At 42.0% G+C, this 23,115-nt stretch overlaps 1 non-coding gene across 1 annotated transcript; it reads right to left on the reverse strand.

Moving 5' to 3' along the window:
• Window positions 1–22,555: 22,555 nt before the first annotated feature.
• On the reverse strand, window positions 22,556–22,635 carry TRNAL-CAG (transfer RNA leucine (anticodon CAG)). The gene has a single exon. It is a non-coding gene; the product is annotated as a tRNA-Leu (tRNA).
• Window positions 22,636–23,115: the final 480 nt, after the last annotated feature.

Below are 23,115 nucleotides of genomic sequence, written 5' to 3' on the forward strand. Positions count from 1 at the left end.
GAGTATGGCTCCATAATGAAGAACAACACTTGGGACCTTGTGGATCGACCACAAAAACGCAAGGTAATCGACACCAAGTGGGTGTACAAGACTAAGTACGAGTCCGACGGCACGTTGGATAAGTACAAGGCTTGGCTTGTGGTAAAAGGATTCGCACAGGTACATGGTTCTGATTATTAGGATACTTTTGCTCCCACAACTCGACTAACCACAATTCGTAGTGTTTTGGCTTTAGCAGCACAGGGAAGTTGGCCCGTGTTTCAGATGGATGTAAAATCCGCCTTTCTGAATGGAGATCTCAAGGAGGAGGTATACGTGGAACAACCACCAGGTTTTGTAATCCCCGGTTCAGAAGGTAAAGTATGTAAACTGAAGAAGGCACTTTATGGGCTGAAACAGGCCCCACAAGCGTGGTACCAGTGGATTGATGCCTACTTTTTGCGAAATAGGTTCAGGAGGAGCCCATATGATGCAAATTTGTATATCTTCAGAGAAGGAGGCAAGTGTATGATCATGGTCCTTTATGTGGATGACCTTGTCATAACAGGGAACCATGAAGAGAAGATCTCGCAGACAAAGCATTTGCTAGGATGAGAGTTTGAAATGACAGACCTCGTACTGATGCATTTCTGTTTGGGGATTGAAGTTTGGCAAGAGCCAAAACAGATCATCTCACAGCTGAAGTATGCTGGAGAGATACTGAAGGCATTTGGCATGGCTGAGTGCAAGATATTTGGCACCCCTATGGAGATTGACGTGAAGCTCTCAAATGAGGATTCATCACCACTGGTGGACGAAGTGAAGTAAAGAAGGCTTTTGGGTAGTTTGATTTACTTGTGCAACATTGCGGCCGGACACCAGCTTTGCGACTGGTGTAGTAAGCAGGTTTTCCAATAAGCCCCGGGAGAACCAATGGAGGGCAGAGATGCAGGTGCTGAAATACATCAAAGGCACACTTGATTATGGCATCACCTATACCAAGGGCAACATCTTAACAGATTCTGTGACTCGGATTGGGCAGGAGACGTGGACAGCAGGAGATCAGTGACTGGTTACTGTTTCTCACTTGGATCTAGAGTTGTGTCATGGGTTAGCAAGAAGCAATCTACAGTTGCTCTTTCTTCTACTGAGGCTGAGTACAAATCAGCATGCTTTGCTTCTTGTGAGGTAGTATGGTTGAGGAGGACTTTAGGGGACATGGGTGCTGTGCAGAACAAGCCTACGCAGTTATCATGTGACAATCAGAGTTACATGGCAATTGCAAAGAACCCTGTGTTCCACGCTCGCACAAAACACATTGAGATTTGATATCACTTTGTACGCGAGCTCATAATGGATGGAGAGGTCGACTTGGTGTACTGTCCGACTATAAAGAATGCTGCGGACATTTTCACACAGGCTCTTGGAAGAGACTTGCTCAAGAGGCATCTTCATCGACTTGGCATTGGGCCGAAAAAGTAAGTTCACTTGCGGGTGGACATTGAGGGGGGGTGTTAGATATCAATGCTCCACTCTCATGTAACTATGCGGGAACCAGCTAACTCTACTTGTAAGCCCCCCATATGAGGAGAAGGCATTTGAGTAGCTAGGTGATCCGGTAGGTCCTGGTTTTTGGACACCAGATGGGGGCCATGTGTGGCCTGATGGCTAGAGGTTTTAGATAGAGTTGGCACACTGCCAACTAGGCTACATGCAAGTGTGGGAAGGCATCCCATGACTAACCACACTGAGGGTAGATGGAGCATTTCTCGGGGTAGCCCTCTCGGGTTGTGGGGCCTGTTTGGAGCCCCAGATGATCCCGGATGGCTCTGGGCCGAAGGATAACCATAGGTTAGTTGCTCTATTATGTGCCACGGTTCTACGTGTGGTCGGTGGCCTATTTCGGGACCAACCTCCAGTCGGTCATTTTGGGTCGGTCTCCCCATCGGGTCTAACCGACTATGACTGGTGGCTATATAAGAGCAAGCTCGTGTAGCCCATAATCATCACTGACTGGCTACAGCAACCTTGATTCCTTAGCATCCAACCTCTGTCCTCTATTGTTTCCAGCATGCCATCGAAGTTGCTCACACACGAGCGCACGGCTGGGAGGCAGTGCCATCTATTGTATCCGTTTTACAGTAATCAAATTTTTGATTCTCCATAAGGCCCATGTGGGGGGGGTATAGATAGTCCAAGGATGCAAGTTAATTAATGGGGAAAATAGGATGAGGTGGCAAGATTCCTTTTACCAACCCTCCACTTGTCCTCCTAGAGGTTTGAATGTATTATAAAATTGGGAAGAGACTAAGGGAGTATCATAGACTTGAGATATGGGGCTTGATTTATGTGGAAAAATGAGGCAAAGTGTTGTCGCACACAATTGAGAGTGTGTAACCACTTAGCCCACATGGGAGAATTTTCCACACACGCCATGCATGTGGGAGGATGCATTTATTGGGAGAGACCCCCTCTCTTGGCTATAAAAGGAGGGGGCCATTCGTTGATGGGACACGCTCATTCCTTGTAAAGCCACCTAGCTAGTACTTTGATTTCCCCCTTCCCTTCCTTTCAAATAAAGCATGGCCCTCTTCCCTTGATGTCTCCATCTTTACATTCCTCCTCCCATCATGTATATGCTTCTCTTTCCCCTCTCCCTTTCCCCTTGTGCCATAGTCTCCCTCTTCATTCCCTCCCCTTCTAATCCCTTTTCCCCACCCATGATAACGTTTTGCCCTCATGTTCTCCTTTCCTCTATGACCCTTGAGCGTCGCCATGCTTAGTGTCTAGCCTCTTGTCATGATTTCTTTTCTAGGTAACAGAACTGGTGTGGCTGCTGGAATCGAAATATCCATGGCTAGTGGCGTAAAATTTGTTTCTCCTATGACTAGGTGTGATTCTGTGACACATTGCGATTGGGGGAAGAGGGAGCACTTCGGAAGGGATAAGAGGAGACACCAAAAGTGGTGGAGCAAAAGCTACTCCAACTTATTGCTCTATCATATATATATAAGTATACATGGGCACTATACAGTGGGTGGGCACATTGCCCTTTACGCCAACAACCTCCCACTTAAAGGCAGTGTGCCTTTAAGGGAGTATAGTATACATATAATACAATCAGCCATAGGCTGAAAAACAAGATGACCAGACCGTCATCCTATGCCCATCGGCACTTTACAATGTGCAAAGTGCATAGAGGATAAGCTGCTAGTAGACATCAGGTTTGCAGGATAGAAAATGACAAGCTGTAGATGCCTATCAACCAAGATCTCATGCCAGATCTCACTTGGAGAGTGAACTCTCACCACCACGTGCTCCCGTGCTAAGTCCATAGCACCCAAACTGTCACCGTGCAAAGAAAATGTCTCTGCACCACCTGTGACCATAAGCACATGGCCTACAATAGACCTCTGCTGGTCTACCCAACCTGCATCACCTGCATGCTGCTCCTGGAAGCATAAGGACTTGATGTCCACAACTACTTCCCTACTACCAAAATCTGCCATAATCATGCTACTAACTCCCACTACAACGAAAGCAAGAACCGGAAGTGTAGCCCCAATGGCAAACATGTGAGAACCAAGTCTCAACACAATCATGGATGCATGAAGTACTATGGCTGCCGTATCAACCATAACTTGTTGCTCAACTGATCTGTGATCGTCAAACCTGCAGTGTTTCAAGTATGGAGCCAATACAGGCAATGGAATACTCAGTAACTTCCCCCTCTCCATACTGAAACAACCAAGTATCTGACAAACATCATCAAGACCATGCAGCTCCCACTGCAAAGCATCCCTATCCATAAGGAACCATATGGCAAGTAACCTCAGAAGGATAGCAACCTCCTAAATACTGAGACCATAACCTGTCTCACTTCGTCGCATCACATCCTGAGCTCTCATAGCGTTATCAAACCTATGAAGCCAAGCTCAAGGGGATTGCTTCTGGCCATGGAGGCACTTACGAAGCAAACATATCAATGATTCCTGCCCATGCGCAATATGACCCGAGTCAATAACTGTAAAAACCACATTTGTCCTGGCATAACCACCCAATGGATCATACCGGGCATCATTAGCCAAGGTATCCTCCTCACCATGCATAGCCTCATCCTCATCTGCAAGAGGCAGTCCGCATCCTGGGAGTAAATTGTAACTGTCCATAGAAGATGCATCAACAATCTCTATAGGAGTATAAACCTGTGGAATACTAGAGACATCTGGCCATCTTTGACCAAAATCGGGAAGTAATCATGGCTGTCCCAAATTTATAACCTGCTCATCGTGGGAAAAACCTCCCACTCTAAGGGATATGGGCTGTCCCTGCATAGAATTTGGAGGTATCAGCGCACTTACACCCTCCTGGAACATCACTCTCCTGCTATCCACAGTCCTGGGTTGTCTAAACATAGCATCCTCTCTGAAATAGACATTATGGCTGTGTATCAACTCTCTAGTTGAAGAATCCCATAACCTGTAGTCCCTACTGGACTCACTGTATCCAAGGAAGATACACCTCCTCGATCGGGAACCATGAGCATAAGCCTCGTAGCCAAACACACGTAAATGCTCATAACATGGTGCCCTGCCTATCAAGAAGTCAAATGGCACTCTACCATTCAGAGATCTCCTGGGTGACCTGTTAAGCAAGTATGCAGCTGTCTTACATGCCTCAGCCCAATAGCATTCAGTAAGACCTGCATATCATAGCATGCTACCAATCCTGTCCAATAAAATCCAATTTATGCCTTCTGCCAAGGCATCATGAGCAGAAAGATGAGGAGTGGTCAACACCCTCCTGATACCAAGTGTATCACATAGATGCTGAAATCTAGAAGAGGTAAACTCTGCATCACCATCAATCATCAAGCTCAATAGCTTCTTTCCTGACTGATTTTTAGCATTACCCAAGAAGCGCTGAAATGTATCATATACATCATGCTTCTGCCGAATCGGATATACCCATATGTACTTTGTAGTAGCATCAATAAATGTCACAAAGTAAGAGGTGCCACCCAGTGAAACGGTAGGCATAGGCCCACAAACTGCACTAAAAACCAATTGCAATGGCTCAACATACCTCTCACTGACTGTCTTCCTCACAAAAGAGGATCTTGACTACTGATCATCATCACAATCATGACATAAAATTTGAGAGACATCCATAACAGGAATGTATCTCAATGTTGTAAGGGCTTCCATACCTGTAGTAGACATATGTCCAAGTCTGGCATACCATAAACTAACTGATGGCTGCTTACTAATCATAAGCATCTTATCCTGGACACCTGATACATGCAATGCATAAGAGAATCCAACCCATGATCCCCTAGCCATAACCAGATTGCCTCTAGCAATCTTCCATGCATGATCACCCAAAGAGACATGATAACCTGCCTCAACCAACTGTCCAGTACTGATCTTGCTCGTAGCAAGTCCTGGTATATATCTAACCCTCTGTAGAACAAGAATAGAGCCACTAGGCATAACAAGGTGGATATCCCCATAACCATAGACATCCATAGAATGATCAATGCCCATCAAACCACTCTCCACAATGCATTCCTGATATGCACTGAACCATGACCTATGAGGGGTCATATGACATGAAGCACATGGATCTAACATCCAATCACCGAGAATGGGTACATCAGTGGCCAAGAAGGAGGTGTCAAACATAGACAAAAGAATGCCTTCATCACTACTACTGTCAGTGGAAACCCTGGCATCCATGCCTTGAAGCTCAACATGCTTCTTCTCCTTCTTCCTATCATTCTTAACCTTGCTCTTCTTCTTGCATTTTCTTAGCCATTTCCAGCAGTACTTTTTCATGTTGCCATACTTTCCACAATAGAAACATCTAACACAAGTCCGAGAGCTAGACTTGCTCTTGGAATTCCACCTTGAACATGACCTATTTCTACCAATTGATCTACCTTTGGAGTGCATATCAAGGCTGTATTTCAGCACATTAGGGCATTTCAACCCATCATGCTGTAACATAACACTATCATGGTCATACATCCAGCATATACGAGTATAGAACTCATATGCATGGCAGTATACACCTGTACACCATCCTGTACCTGTAAGTAGACTGACTTCGAGAGTGATGACTGAATGATAGAGCATGCTTGCTCATCCATGTCATCCCAATCACTCTGTTTAATGCCATTAGGCTTGACACCTTTGCATTGAATGGGCTTATGCTGCCTCTTCTGCACTAACACATCATAAAGCTACTCTTTCCAATACTGAAAGTTTGATCCATCCAACCTCTCAATATCAAAGAGGGCACTACCAGCTGTAGATGCCATATCTGTGGCACAATAGCTCACAACCAAAGAGCAGTATAGTGCAATAGGCAACCCAAATGACCAAAAAAAAATATAGTGTTGTCTAGACCAATCAGGTCTACAAATAAACTGGTTGATCCAATGCTCAAAAGCACTCAGCCATAAAGAGGCATAAACAAGAATATATGCAGCCCAGTAACCTACCAATGCTTGGCAATCCAAGTAAGAAATGCACTGAACCAAATGAGCAATGCCCTCTCAACCAATGGCAATAGGAGCCCAGCTCAACTATCCATAAACATCAGTGCGGCATCCACCAATGCAAATCCATAATGCATCGAAATGGCATTTACTGCATCACCAATGCATCACCTCAAGTGTGCAATCCTTTGGCAACAAAATCAAGCATTCAACACTTGTCAAATGTGCCAAAGTGACTCGCCAAAATGCCAATAATTCCCTTGGACTGAAGTGAGATCCCAATCACTTTTTGTAATTTACTGTTGTGCAAGAGAAATCACATCCACTTTGGGCAGGATAACATGCTGTCCTTGTCTTTGAACAGTGATATCTTTTCACCGAACGACCGGATGCCAAAGCTGTAAATAGCAAAGTTGTAGCTTTAGAAAGATCTACAACTTGTCAGTTGACCTCAAGAGCCAAATCCTTGTGGATTCTCAGATATTCTCACTTGAAAAACAACTTCCTACACATTGGTCACAAATAGACAGTAGACTGCAACTTTTTGTGGTTTTGCAGAGGCTGTAACTCCTGCAGCTTATACTGGATCAACTTGCTTTCAAAAGCAAAGTTGTATTATGTTCTGTTAACTACAACTTTCTAGTTCGGCACAAAGTGCAATTCCGCACCAGGAAAGAGATATTCAGTCCTGAAAATGACTGTTTTGTCATTAAAAATAGCAACAGCAGCAATTGTAATGTCCTAACCAATGGCGAACACAATGCCATAAAATCAGCCCCGAATACGGTAACAAATCAGCCCCAAAATGCTGACAAACTAGCCCTAAAAGAGCTCCAAACAATGCTAATCTGACAGGATCTCAATACATCACCGTACCACCGTATGTATCCAACATAGGCAAATAACCATGCATCCAACGAACTGTTAATGCATCTCAACCAGGCATGTACCACTGTCAAAGCATGTGTCACTGCCACTGCCAAAGTGATGTACCTGCAAGAAAGATATGCAACCCACTGACTAGACAAAGAGAGCCGAGCTCTATGACGGGGGAATGAAAGAGGCCTAGGAGATGATTGTATGGTATGAATGCAGGGTGCTCGAAAAGAAGAGTGTCGATGAAGACCACTTGCTAGCCAAAACCACTCAATTCCATAGTATAACCAGTGCCAAAAGCATCTGAAAACAAATGCATTAGCCTTGCAATCCACCACACTGCATGATCAATGCATACAGCACCCAAAACCGGCCCAAAACGACATCAAATTGCATCCAAAAAATGCATCAAACGGGGGCTCGAAATGCAACACTTTTGCACATCGAAAATCAGCAAAAAATTTCTCAAAACAATGCTCGAGATGCCCTTCCTCTTCGCCAAACATAAGAAGTACAACAGCCCCAATGATTACTGTAAATTCAACAGCCAAATCTTCACCACTTTCACTTCTTCACTTCACATCACTAGCCTCATTGCATCTTTCTGTGCTTACACTGTTACTCACGCATTTGGAAGAAAACCGTCCATGCTCACTGGTGGAGTTAGCTTCCTCGCCAGCATTGCCATCAATGGTGGCACTAAGGAGTCGAAGGAATAGAGGAAGAATTGCCAGCATAGATCGCTACCCTCAAGCAATAGTACGCCTCGACAAAGAGCAAGTCCAAGCCTTGTGTCAGCATGGCCACCAATCTGCAAGAGTCTTCACACTGCCCATAGAAGCTGCCAACCACCCTATCTCTGACTAGATCATCTCTGCTATCTACGCCTATGCCCATCTTGGATCCCCAGTACCGGGACTGGAATAATGCCACCACGTAGAAGTGCTTGTAGCTCATCGAGGAGAAATGCAAGCTGTGCACTAAGGTATAAGACCTCTGCATGGGCACACAAGAGCTACAGCGAGCCTGCAATGTCCTTTAGTAGCAAGTCCTTGAGATGCAGCACCAGACGATCTTCCAATGGAAGATCCTTGAAGATGCCTACCTCGGCGTTCAACGCCTTGCGCAAATGTTGCACAAGATGTCATACCGCTTCTAGTTGGAGCTTCTATTGCTCAAACAAATGCCTGCTGATCCCTCCAAGAACCATTCCTGTTCCACAAAGAGAAGACCTCCACGAACCACTCCTGCTCTGATACCAGTTGTGGGGGAAGAGGGAGCACTCAGGAAGGGATAAGAGGAGACACCAAAAGTGGTGGAGCAAATGCTACTCCAGCTTATTTCTCTATCATATATATATAAGTATACATGGGCACTATACAGTGGGTGGGCACACTGCCCTTTACCCCAACAACGCTCCTCTTCTCTATCTCTATCTTCTCTTTCTCTTCTCTTCTCCTCTCCTTTTATTAAAGAGTGGGAATTGAACCCAAGACCTCCCCATTCACAAAAGAAAGACTTATCAATGGGCCAGCAAATAGGAAGTGATGAAAATGTAATAATTTTGCTTATATATTGAAATCTCAGGAAGTGTAACTCTCTAACCGTGGGGAGTTTCCTCTTGCTGTAAAAAGCAAAAGTATTTCATTTCATGTGCTCTATTCACATCTCCTACTAGATCGCCGATTCGAAACTTTTTCAAGTTCACTCCTTGGATGAACGCCACACGAGGAGGGTGGATATTTATGTCACTTCTCAATGAGTTCAAGGATTTGGTGCTTGGTCCTCCGCTCATTACTGCTACCAATTGGCGAGATCTCTTTCTTGATCTTCATGTCGACCTTCAACGGATGATTGTCTAGTGCATTGTTTCCAACTACTTTTAGTAGAATGATGAACCGAATCTTTCTTAAACACCAAGATTGTGTGATAGTATTTTTCGATGATATTCTGGTGTTTAGCAAAGATGTTGAGGAGCATAAGGAACATCTGAAGCTAGTCTTTTCACTCTTAAAAGAAAATCAATTGTACATAAATTCTGAAAAGAGCAGTTTCTTTCAAGATCAGATAGAGTATTTGGGTCACATTGTATCCGTCGATGGAATTCGAGTAGATCCAAAGAAGATTGAGTGCATAGTCACATGGCCTCAACCCCGAGATATACATGAATTAAGATCATTCTTGGGATTGTGTAGCTTTTACAGAAAGTTTGTCAAGAATTTCGCATACATTGCACATCCATTACCATTCAACGTGATTCAGAAAATCAATGATCTAGCTTATAGGCTTGAATTACCTGTTAATTAAAAAATACATAATGCTTTCCATATCAGCCTCTCTGCCACCTTTCCTCTTGTTGTCGAAGTGTCACGCTAGTGGCGCGCTGCTGGGCTGCCTGAGCTCTCTCGAATTCTAACTTTAAATGTTGCTGTTGAGAGAGGAGCTTATGAGCATAACCTGTGGAATTGAAGACCGCTGTCCCAAGCTGCGTGAAGGTGTGGTCCATGATACGCTGAGCAAGATGCAGGGACCTTTTCATCCACGCATACCTGTCGCTGTAATTCATCCTGTCTGCCAAATTAATGACGTCCCCCAATTCCTCAAACATGTCAGGGAGAGCTCCCTCTTCCTCGGTTGACAGGTTTCCTGTAGGTGCCAATTTGTCCAAGTGCACAAAACATGTCGGGGCCCTGGAGATCTTTTTGTTCTGTGCGAGGCAGTCCTGCAAGGGAATGGTGAAGATTTGAGTGAGATCCTCCTCTTCCCCACATACTGGTGAGCGTTTTTTGTGAAGGACAGATAGTAGTTGGCTGTAATCTTCATTCTGTTTTTCAAATTCTGGAACCCGAATGCATTGTTGATCATCAACAGACCTCGACACAAAAAGGAAATATCTATACTAAATACTTGCTCGTGCTTGCTGTCCGTGATTGATTGAATGAAAGTTGTTGGCATTACTCGCTATAGGGGTGAGCGAGGGCATCTCTGAAGGCTGTCCATTGAAAGAAATGTGCCTTTGAGTCTTCCTATGCTTCTTCTGTTTCTTTTGAGCTGACTTTTTGCTTCCAGGGGAAGCAACCATAGGGGGAGGAGCTTGCATAATCTCTGTGACGGCATGTTGCAACTGCGACCAGGGAAATATTTGAAAGAGGTGGGCCCGATGAAGCAGCTATGTAAGCTGTGAACATATCATTCTCATGAAGGGGTGGGCAATCCACAGATTTGGGCAGAATCCCTCCCTCAAATACCTCCTCTGATGCTGAAGTGGCCGATGGAGCATCTCCGCGAGAGGGGCTCCCACTCCCGCCGTCTCTAGTCCTGTCTCTGCCTAGGGAGGCCGAAATGTGAAGTCACACCCTGGGATGACATCTCCTGAGAAAGCCCGTGGGAGTGGGAGTCGGGTCCCAGGCTAAGATTCAGGTCCAACACCTGGTCCAAAACATGGTCAGAGGTCGCCTGAACTGTGGTGATGACTGCATCGGTGAAAGTGGTAGGGAGTGAAGACGAAACAGCTGCAGTCCTTCGTAACAATACACCTGTCGAGGAAGTCCCGGGTACAACAGTTGTCGTCACTGGTACAACAGGAGGTGTACCTGGTGCAATCCCTCTCATTGAAAGTCTGGAGATCGCCGGAGAAGCCTGGACAAGTGTGACTGATGGAGAGGCAAGTCCTGGCACGGGCACGACTGATGGAGAATGGAGAAATTAAAGATTATTAAGTAGCCTTAATATATCCAAAATAAAAAATCATTTTAAGTTAATAATGATAGTCAACTCTTCTTATTTATTTGATTCTTTGGAAGGTTGGACATCAATCTTTGAGCTTAGATTCTCCTTTCTTTGGTTGTGGCATAGTTAGTGCTTATACAAAGGCTAGGGGATGATATTCAATGGAGAAATTAAAGGTTATTGAGTAACCTTAATATATCTAAAAGAAAAAATCATGGCAGTACTTTTGGTTCTTTATCATCTGATTACACTTTGACTTTTAGTATATGGAACTCTTCAATGATCAAATACCTTCATAGATTGGGTGAGTACCATAGAATGGGGGACAATGTTTAGAAAAAGGGCAAGAATTTATGTCAACACATCCATTGGCATCCTTGCACTTCTTTGCATCACATCTTGCCAATTTGTAGGATGACAAACAATCTATCATGGAAAGAAAACCTTCCATTTTGTTCCAAACTTGCTTGTTTATGCTTTTGTTTTTTACTTTTTATTTCTTCATGTTGTTTAGTAGGTAGAGTAGCTTAGGAAACCAGTCCCCACACACTCCAAACAGTGCACAAAGTCCTAGGAAACTTAGAGAATCCTAAAAATTCCATCAGCCAACTAGTTCCTAGAGAGAAGTGATATATATATATATATAGATAGATAGATAGATAGATAGATAGAGAGAGAGAGAGAGAGAGAGAGAGAGAGAGAGAGAGAGAGAGAGAGAGAGAGAGGAGTGCACACGATATAGCTACCTATACACTATGTTGTATTGAACATAATCATGAATATATACATGAGAACCCCTTAGGGTTAGGGTTAGGATTTTCCCCTAATGCCCTTAAGGTATGGTGCAATTTGCGCCAACCTTTTAGTCCCATATACATTTCACCTTTTGAAGGGAGGGACAACTCTATTCCTTCTCTCTCTTCACTCTACTTCCTACTTCTGTCATTCTCTTGGGCCCATGCTGATCCAAGGTAAAATCCTATCTACTACTATGCCACTTCATTGGAAAAAATGAAAAAATAGCAGTGTTACAAAATACCATGGCAGTGTTAACTATGTGTTAACATGCCCCCTTTCTTGACGTTGATCCATCCTTGGATCAAGGGTGGTGCAAAATGTCAGAGGAGAGGGCAGCCTAGATAATAGAATGCTGGTCAAAAGAGACATTGCGAAATCCAGCAAAATGGATGGTAGGGCTCCCAAAATCTAGCGTCATGCATTTCCTCCAAGGTCTCGATGTGATGTCCATATAGATTCCAAACATGAAGGTACATGCTCAGCATTTGGTAGAAGGAGGGCCCCTTATCTAGATCGAATACCACCTTGGAGTGTAGCCCCCAATATTTTTCTTTGATTGGATAGTAATTATTGAGGAGGTCGCCCTTCTGTTGTTTCCATCCTTTGGAAAGTTGAAGTGAGAAAATTATAGAGGACATTAGGGTCACTCACATGCAACTTTTGGATGATGCTCCACCACCACCGACGTCTCATGGGCATGTATGTCAGGTGGATCATGGCTTGCACTACAATTTAGTTCCAAAAACCTGACATATCAAGCTCCAAAGGTTCCATGAGTTTTGATGGCCCCTAACTCTAGCTCAGTTTGGTCTCAGCCCTTACTCCTTCCACCATAGCATCTTGGATATGGGAGACTTTCTCCAATATGATGGGAAGATTGGGCTTGTCTAAACTATAGATGTGGTAAGCCATTTGCCAAGCTGAGCAAAGTGCCAGTCAAGCCGCAGTCCCTAACACAATCATCTATGATAGAGGACATGCAGAGTGCACTAATTTCCACCATATTGGTGAGTAGTACAACACCTCATGTACACTTGTTTGAGGGAGGACCCTCATAAAATAATACCTTTGAGCCTAGAGTGCCAGGTAACTATTGGGCACAAGGCCTAGTGACATAGATGAATGATCAAAATGAGCCAAGATAAGGGTACACTGCCTAGGTGTCCCAACTTCCACCATATCCAACTTGGGAAGGAGTCTTAGAAGGCACTCCATATCCATCATCTGCTCCATATAGACCCATGATTGGCATAAATATCCCAATTCCCAAGGCATGTTTGATGCAACCTATGAGGCCTAGCCTCATGGTCCAATTCTAGTTCCTAGTGGGCCAGTTTCTACAAACCCTAAATTTTTCTGAGTGTCAAATTTTTGGAGCTCCCCATTGGGACAACCCATATATGGGGCAGTGTTTCTCCAACATATAAATCCTCTTGTAATAAAGACCATGCAATAAAGACCATGCTTTGAGATAAGGATATGAGGATCTTGGTGTAAGCACTAGGAAGGGGGGCCATGCCCCCAACCTTTTTCAAAAGGGAGTCTAATTCCTCAAGGAGTACACCAATCATGATCTCTAAACTAATCAAAAAATTATTAGGTGAAGGATATCTGGTATCCCATGTGAAGGGTTTGAATAGATTTGTGAAGCATTTGTAGGTATTAGAGATCTAGATAAGGTGAATACCTTTGGGTTTAGTTTAGATGGAAAGGACGAATAGTGGTTTAGAGCTCTAAATGCAGAAGAAAAAATCAATTGGGATACATTGTGTAAAGCATTTATAGTGTGGTTTATTGGACCCGCCTCAATCAACCAACTATATGAGGTTAAGTAAAAGGAGTCAAAATCCCACTACAAATATATGGCGAGTATAAAGCACTTGAACTCACGATGTGGAACTTATGAGGGAATGAGTGATGTGTAGCTGCTACCATGTTTCCACATAGGATTAGGGGACTCTAAGCTTCATGATCATCTATTTACAATGAATCCCATGTCATTTGAGATGTGCAACAAGACTACCATAAGTGTGTATGGCAATATGAAGGAGAAGGCTCAGGGGAAAAAAAGCCTCATCAGAGGTTTCACATATCTTTAAGGCCACCAAATAGGGTGAGGCTAAGGAGATGGGTCCATCTATGAAGGATATGAAAGTGGAAGCATTGGTTGTCAACCTACTAAATCAACTAAGTCAACAATTGAAAGGAGGATTGACTACGAAAAACCTCGGCAATCCTCACCTATTGACATGATAGTGTGGTGTGGAATACACACTAAAATCCATCCCACTGGTGAGTACCCTCACCTTAGGGCAAGGACCACACTCTATTGTGCTCATTGTGCATATTGGAAAAATAATGAAACATCATAGTGTCAATATCCTAAGGCAAATTATTCCCCACCCTATGTACCAATCTAGGCCACCTTTGATAGTGTTTGCACCTCCAAATCCATCCAATGAGGGATAATTAGCCATACAAGGAGCCAATACTACCAACCAAGGGCAATTCATGACTCAAAATCTCCTATTACCCCCACAAGTATCGAGACCTCAATTACAACTATCGTGAATCAGTCCCATGAATCAAGTATTGGTGGAAGAGCTACCCAGCGATTTGGAAGACCACATTTAGGAGATCAATTGAGTCAACTACTTCTTCTACGATGAGAATGTGAGTCGATCTAGAATTCATTATATTATGCAAAATGACTAGTACATACCAGTTTACCAGATGTTCCCTACCTATCAAAAGGTGAGAGATATGAATACTTTGATAAGGAGACTACCGATTCAATGCTATACGTGTCAAGGTCCTCACAGGGCCAATGAGTGTCTATACAAAGGGATCAGCCAATTTGCCAGCCTCATCTTTTAAATCCAAGGACCTCATTCCTTCAAAGACTAGTCCCTACAAGGACACCCCACCCACATTAGCCGCAACCTCTTCAAACACACTAGCACAATTGTGCACTAAGTGTGGAGTTGACCACTTATAAGGACTGCTCAATGCCGAGGATAGCAATACTGGGTACTGGACATTAGAGTGCAAGTCTTAATCTTCTCATCATTGAGAGAGGTCAAGTATCCTCTGTATCCTTAAATGTAATTAAAGGGCCCACCAATCCAAGGCCTTCAATAAAGAGTATCATAAACAAGCCAAAAGAGACAAGGCTAGTATGTCACAACCTCAAGAGGAAACTTGATCTATGCACAAGAATGCTAAACGCACCACTAAGATTGGAAAGGGCCATGATAAGGTAATCATTGAAAGGAAGGGTTTGATGAAGACACTGCCCTCCTAGCCACATCATCTTCTTCTACTGGTCTTTCCTCAAGTGGAGGCTTGATCAATCCTCCTCCCAAATAATTCTAGGAATCACTAAGAACCCATATCCATGGTAGAGCGACAACACCCAAGGGTCATGATGATTAATACCCAAACCCCTTAGTAGAGAAACAATTCCTTATATAAAACACAAAAATTTATGCATGAGTGCCAAGAAAAGTTTGAGCAAAGACTTGAGGCAAGCAAGGGAGCATATACAATCCATCTAAGGCACCATGCAGTCAACCGAGCCTCTAAACTTGCAAGTGTCCCAAAGAGTAGATGAGAAAATTACCTCACACTCTTCAATGGAGGGGTTCACATTATGCAACAATTTTTTGAAGATACTTCACCTTGGAACAACTAAAGAAAGACGACATCCTTTTTTATTCCTCTTTTAAATAAAATACTTTGTTCCCCTCCTCGACCCAAACCTCTTGACTACTCTCTACCTCCTTCTATTTAAACCCACTCTACGAAGCATACCCCTCAAATACTCCCAGCTTCTCCCCTACGTGGTACCTAGTTCCCAGTGTGCGACTGCACTTACATCTCCTACAGTCTTCCCTTGTACTCCATAGCTGTCTTTCGTGGGCTGCCTCCTCTGAACTCCGTGCTGTAGTACACTGCCATTCAACTCTGACTCCACTCAACTTCTTGCTCATGTGCACGCAATCCATTACTTCGCCCTCTTCTTCGCTGGTATCTTGCCGCCATGGATAGCCACGTATGCCTTGTGCTTGCATCACTGCAATTAGTACACCAAAGTACCACCCACGCTTTCACCTCTCCCTTCTAATTCATTTCGTCCCCTTTTCTCACCTGGTTTTCCTTCTTGGCTTATTACAATTATCTCCCTCTTGCTATAAATTGTACTAGCCACCTTTGCTACCATTGCCTTCATGCCCACATTACTCTACTGTATGCATCTCCCTTGAAACCCCCCCCCATGTATTTTTTCCCTTCCCCTTCTCTAATTTCATATATATTTTAAAATCCCCACCGCCCCCCAATTTTTTTCTTTTTCCCTTCTTTTCACTATATCTTCTCTCCCCCCTTTCAATTTATCCCTTATTAAACCCCCTCCCCTTCTCTTCCCCCCCCTTAGTTCTTTAACCTCTCTTCCCCCCTTAGTTCTTTAAAACCCCTCCCCTTCCCTCTTATCTTTCCCCCCCCCCCTCTTTTTGGTTTCTTTATATACCTTTTTCTTGCCACTTTGATTCCTCTAGCTTTTTCTAAAGCTCCCACTTAGGTTAATTTTTTGACTTCCCTCCCTTTTTTATTTCATCGGCTTTTTTAAAACATTCCCTTTGTCTTATTAATTTGTGTCCCTTGTCTAAATGTCAACTTATTCTCATTGATAAAAATCCAATCTCTCGCTCTTCTTATACCCTTTTCTCAATTCCACTCACCTTACCATATCTCCCCTCCCATTCCTCACTAAATACTCTCACTCATTCGAGCCGCTTTTTCAAAAACTTTCTTTTAAATCCTCAAAACTTCATGACTTCTAAAACCTCTTCCCCCCAACCTTATTCTTTAAATTTTTTGTTCCTTTTTTGTCCTCTTTTAAATAAAATAACTCTTCTTCACCCCCCTCTCCCCCCTTTTTTTAACTAATTCTTAATTTAAAAAAAAACCCTCCTTCCTTTCAATCTCCCATGTTTAATGTATCTCTATTCGTAACCCTTTTTATATATTTATGTGCTCTCCTATTAATCTTAGAGTAATTAATTGCTCACATTGATCTCCTTTTTAGATTTTCTATCTTCCTAATGTTTACTTTAAAAATCTTTACATTTCACATGTTCTCACTAGCTTGATTAGGCATAGTAAATTGGCTCAAACCACCCCATTTCCAAAGTTTTCTTTAATATTACCCCTACAGCAATGTCCGATGCATCCACAAAAACATGAAATGCCCAGGTCCAGTCTGGTGGAATAAGAATAGGTGCTATTAACAACATTTTCTTCAATAAATCAAATGCTTTTTCTTTCTCTTCTCTCCAAACAAATTGTTCATTTGGCTTAACCAATCTTGATAATGGTTGACAGACATAGGACAAATACTTGAGAAATCTATTGTGCCATTTTACTTGCCCAATGAATCTCATGACTTCTTTGGCATTTTTGGGTTCTTTCTATGGGGGTTAAAGGCCACTGTACCTTAACCACGATTATGTACAATGCACAAACACACACACACACACACACACACACACACACACACACACATGACATAGAAGATGAGGGTGTTATGCACCCACCAAAGCTTGTGTGGATCTCTTCTGGTTCTCCCTCTCTCTCCTTCTGGTTCTCCCTCTCTCTCTCACCCTCTTCCATTCCGCTTTCGATGAGAGCACTCTCAACTAGTATCAGAGCCTGGGTGGTCTATCTGATGCTTGTGGGTGGTTTAGCTGAGTCCATGTGTGCGCCTGGAGCTTGGAGTCTACTGCTGCAACTCTATGGGAGGACCGAGCAAGCCTGTGGGTTGGTGTTTGAGCTTCCCAAGTGGTATTGGAACCTTGTAGAATCTTGGAAGTGGTTTCGAGTGGTTTTGTCAAGCTTGCAGGTGGTTTTGGAACAAAAAGATGCTTTTTGATGATTCCCATGTTCCTTTTGACGACTGAGAGTTTAGAATGACTTACAGGGGTAACTACTTCCTACTTTTGGTGTCCATTGCACTATGGGAGTTCAAAAACCCCTTCATTCTTGAATTTGGGATCATTTCGTAGGATTTTTGACTCACTGTCTCTACTTTAACGTTTTTCTACCAATGTGTTGGAACTCAAGTTTGAAGCAACCATTTGTAGATTTGTCAGTTCGGGTGGACTCAGGAGGTCCTAACGCTTTTGTGTTGCTCATCATTCGTACTCCGATGGTGTTTATGAATATATTTGTTTGTAAAAATATTTTTTGGTCCATGTGTTTGGCCCGGTGATTGGGACCATGGTTTTCGAAACAATATGTTTCATTGCATTTCAAAGCCCAAAAACCCCTACCTGTCAATTCTTGCACAATCCCATGGAGATTTGGAGAAGCTTTGTCTCTCTCTGAGACATCAAATCATCTTCTTTTTCTCCATGTTAGAAAATCATTCAAAGGTTCAATTTCAAGTAAGCTGCAAGGGTTGACTGGATTTTACTCTCTCACCAGATAAGATTTTGGAGTTGCGGGCGACAAAAAGGAGAAATGTGCAGATTGCATCACTGAGTCTAGATATGCAGTAACATTCATGTTTATGAGGCATCTCAGATTTTCTTTGCAGTATCAGTCATTGCCTTGAGGATGTGATTTTTGGCATACTTTATGTAGATCAATCTAGTTGTAGTTTGAGCCATGTGCGCTCATTCATGCTATGCATTGGGTTACAATGGATGCTTTGTAGGCCATTTGTATACATTGCAATCCTTGTTAGGTGCATTGATAGGCCCATATTGCCTTTTGGGATGCTTTATTGATGGATGTTTAGCACACAGATGTTATTTTATGCTCAGGGATAGCTTTGACACATTGCAGTTGATGCACTGATATGCTATGCTCTCTTGGATGAGACATTATTGATGTTTGTGCCCATGGATTGTGTTAATGCTTAAGGCATTTGGCTCTTATTGGCATTGGGTTTGCCATTATTTTGTCATTGTAGGTTGACATTTTCTTTTGGGCCAGATTTGCTCATATGGATGCATAGTATATGCACATGAGTCAGTTGCATTTTGATGCTTTGAGCCTTTGAGGTTTGGTGATATTACCTTCCATTTTGGCATACACATTTGGGTGCACCTAATATTTGGTGTGATTCTTTCTTATAGGCACTAGCATTTGGGATTTTGCTTTATTTGCATCATGGCATCCTCTTCCATGTCTGAAAAGGAGTTTTTCAGTATTCAAAAGTTTGATGGGACAAACTTGTCTCTTTGGAAAGAATAGATAAGGGATGTGCTTATCAAAAGAAGTAGATTAAACCCTTGGAACGGATTGTAACTAAGCCTACAGCTATGTCTGAGGATGATTGGAATGAGTTGGATGCATTAGCAAAGTCTACTGTTAGACTACATCTTGGAGTGTCAATTTATTTCATGGTAGTAAATGAGCATACTATGGAAGATTCGTAGAAGAAATTCTATGCCACTTATGAGAACGAAACTGCCTCTAATAAAGTTTACCTCATGAAGAGGTTGTTTGAGCTGTAGATGAAGGAAGGGGTCTCCATTGCACATGACAGTGATACCAATTGAATGGGGGGATCTTGGATATCTATCACCCACATATTAATCCTAAAGCTCTAACTATGGTTGTTGTCTAGTTGGCTGACAAGTATAATCCCACATTCCTCATATACTAGTAATTATGGACGTATTCCTCTGGCTAGAATTGTAAACTTTTTGCAAATGAGTAAAAATTTGATTTTGATTAAATTTATTTCTAAAGTGTAGAAATGTGATTTGATTTAATTATTTTCAAATCCTTTTCAAGTTAAATTATTTTCTAAGACAATTGTATGAATCTTATTTTATAACAACAGTGCTCAATATAGTAGACAATTGAGAGTCTACACAGTGGTTGTTGTACAAGTACCTAGACTCTATTCATTATTGCAAGGAGAAAGAAGGAGGAGCTTCACCTTAGCTCTATACTATCATCCCTTCTAAATACTTGAATGCCCTCTAAGACTACACGAAGAAGCCCGAGAATGAGCCTTATGTTTAGAGCTAAAACCTACTAAGTCTACCGTTACTAGGGATGCCACATGTCCTTGCCCCTATCACTTTATTGAGGTTATCGGCTTCATTAATATCTATTTTATAACCAAACACCATCGTTCTTGCCTTGATTATTTATGCTCTTGCATTAAACTGTGCTTATTTGAAGGATTCTAATCTCATAATTAGAGTGGATTGTTGCAAATTGCTAAATTGGTGGCCTTTACCCTAGTTCCTTTGGTGTTTCTCCCATAGGAAAGGAGATTTATCCTCCAAGTCCTCTTCAAACATCCAAGTTCTTTTCATTGATATTTCTACCTATACATTTGATTAAGTACTTTATGCACTCTTTTCTCCTTACCTTCATTTAGGAATACAGGTGGGAGCACGCATGGCAAGAGGGGGGCAAATCCCACCTTATTTTTTCAATTAGACAAGATGCGACTATTGCATGATTCATGAATATTGAAGAGTCAAGATAAATACCGATACTTAAAATGTTTGTAAGACCCACATGTTTGAAGTTTTCAACCTTTAGGATACTACCTATGCACATCCAAACATGTGCCATTCATGTCCTCTGATCTTGATCTGCTAGTGAACACTATAAGATGTGACACTATATCATTGATTGTTACAAGTTTACATGCATATGTGCTATATTGAGATTCCAGGATGAAGATTCCAAAAAACACTTTATAGAGAACAAATATATTTGCAAATGTTTGGAATGGGGATTCAATAATTAGAGTCTTGTGTTGGAATCAAATAGGCCCAAAACTTGTTGAATCAAGTTTTTGAAGTGGGATTTGCATTTGTACTTGTTGCATCTCACGCACCAACATGTCAAATACAATATATGCCCCCTTAGCCCCTTATCTTGATTGTCACAGGTAATACTAGTACTCAACATAGCGTGAATAAGTAGCTATTAGTACCTCCTAGATAGAAGAGAAGACTACCATGAAGATAATTGACAAGAGAAGGACCCTATGGAGAATCATGCTATTGTAAGTCGGTAGCTAGTATGTCACCTAATTGTGCATATTAAGGGCATGCCACTCACATCTTCCCCAAATGTCATGCAAGTTGGCCCTTTTGAGAAAAGTCATGGCTACTTGCCCTCCTTTGTTCTTATCTCAAAGGTATATTACACTTCTACCCAAAGGGGCATGGTACAACATGCATTTTCAGAGAAAGGCTACCACAAAATTGGTGGACTTGCTTGGCCATTCTTAAGAATGAATCAGTTGTCTAGGGCTTGAAATATGTCATGTTTAAAAGAATTCAGGCATTTCAATCATCCTATATAGCCTAAATTTTCAGCAAACATTCAAGCTCAAGGCGCTCATAGGAGAGAGCTTGAAATTTTAAAATTAGCACGAGCAATCAAGGTGTCATAAAATAGAAGGCAAAATTAGATTCACTCTTGTGTATCTCGGTCCTCTAGAAGAGGCATGGAAGAATGGCCTAAGGAATGATTGCAAATTCTCCATTTCTTCTTTCTTTCTCCAAGTGTGACCTTGTAAATGATGCAAGTCTTATGAAACGTACTTTGCTTAATGGGAATTTAATGCGATAACTATCATAAGGGCCTATTTCCACAACTAGTTAAGAAAAACTTGTTAAGAATTTTAATGAAAGTGTGCGTTCCCATTGGGTTCAAAGGGGTCTAGTTATCTTAAATCTCTTAAGGGCATGTTAGAGATGTTGGGCAATTTAACTTGCTAGAAATAGGTACTTTAAGGACGTTTTGTGAAGGGAAACAAATTGAAATATAGAAAATAAGGATTCAACATAAAGGTGGACAATGGGAATGCTATTTTAATCTAGATTTTTGTTATGTATTTTTGAAGGTCCAGGCCAAGTAGAAACTATACAAGATGGTACTTGCTTGAAGGCCCTTGAAAAGAAGGAGTAATGTAAGCTCAAAGATTGGACATCACAACATAAAGATATACCATTTTATGCAAAAATAATAATTTTGAAATTTCTTGTTAAGACAACTCTATGTATGACATGATGGGTACCAATGGGAATGGAATTGTGTTGCTAGTATTTAAAATAATTGAAATATGTATATTAAGTTTACTAAGATAACATAATAGTAGGTGGGAAAAGGTCCTAAATAACGTTGAATGTATAGTAAATTAGGTAGCTCCCAAAGTGACTAGCAAATTGCTCACATGGTTGAAATTCATACTAAAGAATTGATGAGATCAAAAGCAAATTACTTGGGTGATTATAAAGAATTGATAAGCACTAGCAAATTACTCGGGTGATTTACTAAGGAATTGATGAGATCAAAAGTGGGATGAGCAAATTACTTGTTAAAGAATTGATGAGACCTTAACTTGTTGTTCATAAAACTTTTGTCAAAATTAATTTTTGGTGGTTAAAATATTGATGAGAGCTTAACTTGTTGTTGGTTTATAAAGGAATTGATGAGATAAAAGAGGACTAGACCTTAATTTTTTGTTTCATAATGGGAGCTTTACTAAAGAATTGACGAGATCAAAAGCAATTAGCAACACGCAAAAAATTTGATGAGACCTTAATTTTTTGTTTCATAGTCGGTAGCTTTACTAAAGAATTGATGAGATCAAGAGGAATTAGTTTTTTGGCTCATCAACAAAAGCCATGTCAGAAGTGGGATTTGAACCCACGCCCTTTCGGACCAGTACCTGAAACTGGCGCCTTAGACCGCTCGGCCATCCTGACGCTGTGCCCACAAAGCCGTTTTTGCAATATAAGTATCGTTGCATGCAAGCCGCAAAAGTGCGTCAGTGCAAGCCAACAACAAGTTTCCCGCAAACAAAACAATGCAAACTCCAATTTCGTAACAGCCCTGGCGTAATTGCGCTGCAAACGCGTGAAGATTAGATGCCTTTAACAAGGTCTGCGCACTTTGGCGAGATCGTGCCATTCAAAGAGCTTGCCGAAGTGGCTTCAGGTCATTTCACACGGTCAGCGAAACATAAATTATGTTACGGTCAAACAAGATGATCTTTCTTTTTTTCTTCAAATTCAAAGATGAGATCGTTGACAGATAAGAAAGGTAACCGCATCGATTGGCAAGCAAGTACATGTATCATAACTGTGGATAACGCCCGCCATGATGCATGGAACCTCAAGTGGAGCCTCTCTATCTCCATCTCTTAACAAAATTCTCTCTTATGTCAAGGTTACCTTACAAAGCTT

Source organism: Dipteris shenzhenensis, chromosome 14 (genome assembly GCF_047967505.1).
Source record: "Dipteris shenzhenensis isolate YYH24624 ecotype China chromosome 14, Dip_SZ_1.0, whole genome shotgun sequence".
NCBI classification, from domain to species: Eukaryota; Viridiplantae; Streptophyta; class Polypodiopsida; order Gleicheniales; family Dipteridaceae; genus Dipteris; species Dipteris shenzhenensis.